Below are 239 nucleotides of genomic sequence, written 5' to 3' on the forward strand. Positions count from 1 at the left end.
GCTGGACCAAACTGCTGCCTTCCTAGGGGTCTGGAGTTGCAGTTTTGGCAGAGGCCGCTAAAGTCAGGAGCCTTGTTGGCAAACGTAGCGCTCCACTACCTGGGTGCCCGCACCCACGCCAGCCTAGAGGAGCGGGAGCGCAGCCGCGGGCCCCTCTCTGGGCCGGCACCGGGAGTCGCCTGGGGCACTGGCTCCCCGGCGGGAAGCTGCGGGCCGTGGGGGCGGCGGGACTGCGGGCC

Source organism: Suricata suricatta, chromosome 9 (genome assembly GCF_006229205.1).
Source record: "Suricata suricatta isolate VVHF042 chromosome 9, meerkat_22Aug2017_6uvM2_HiC, whole genome shotgun sequence".
Taxonomy (NCBI): Eukaryota; Metazoa; Chordata; class Mammalia; order Carnivora; family Herpestidae; genus Suricata; species Suricata suricatta.